This window comes from Crocuta crocuta, unplaced genomic scaffold (assembly GCF_008692635.1).
Source record: "Crocuta crocuta isolate KB4526 unplaced genomic scaffold, BGI_CrCroc_1.0 scaffold488, whole genome shotgun sequence".
Classification (NCBI taxonomy): domain Eukaryota; kingdom Metazoa; phylum Chordata; class Mammalia; order Carnivora; family Hyaenidae; genus Crocuta; species Crocuta crocuta.
The window spans coordinates 62662-63168 of record NW_027530995.1 but is presented as its reverse complement, the minus strand read 5'-3'; positions in this window follow the sequence as shown (position 1 = coordinate 63168).

Sequence of the window (507 nt, the reverse complement as noted above, 5' to 3'; positions counted from 1 at the left end):
CTGAGCATGGGGCCTTCTTAAGATTCTCTCTCTCTCTCTCTCTCTCTCTCTCTCTACCTCTCTTCCCACTTACTCTCTTTCTTTATAAAATAAAAAAATAAATAATAAAAATAAATAAAACATAAAAACAATTACCATTTTGTGTTGTGCTGGTAGTGGTAAGAACATTTAAGGTTTACTCTGACTTCTTTATGTCATTGCTCATATTGTTTGTATCCATACTTCTGACTTTCAATGTTTATTTATTGAGAGAGAGAGAGAGAGTCAGAGATAGAGACAGAGAAAGAGAAATCACTAGCAGGGGAGGAACAGAGAGAGGGAAAGACAGAATCCCAACCAGGCTCCACACTGGAAGCGCAGAGCCCTATTCAGGGCTCAGTCCCATGAACCGTGAGATAATGACCTGAGCCTAAATGGATAGTTGGAGCTCGTCTGACTGAGCCACACAGGTGTCCCCATACTTTTGACTTTTAGGAATGAGTGGGTTTTCTTTTTTTAAGAGTGTTT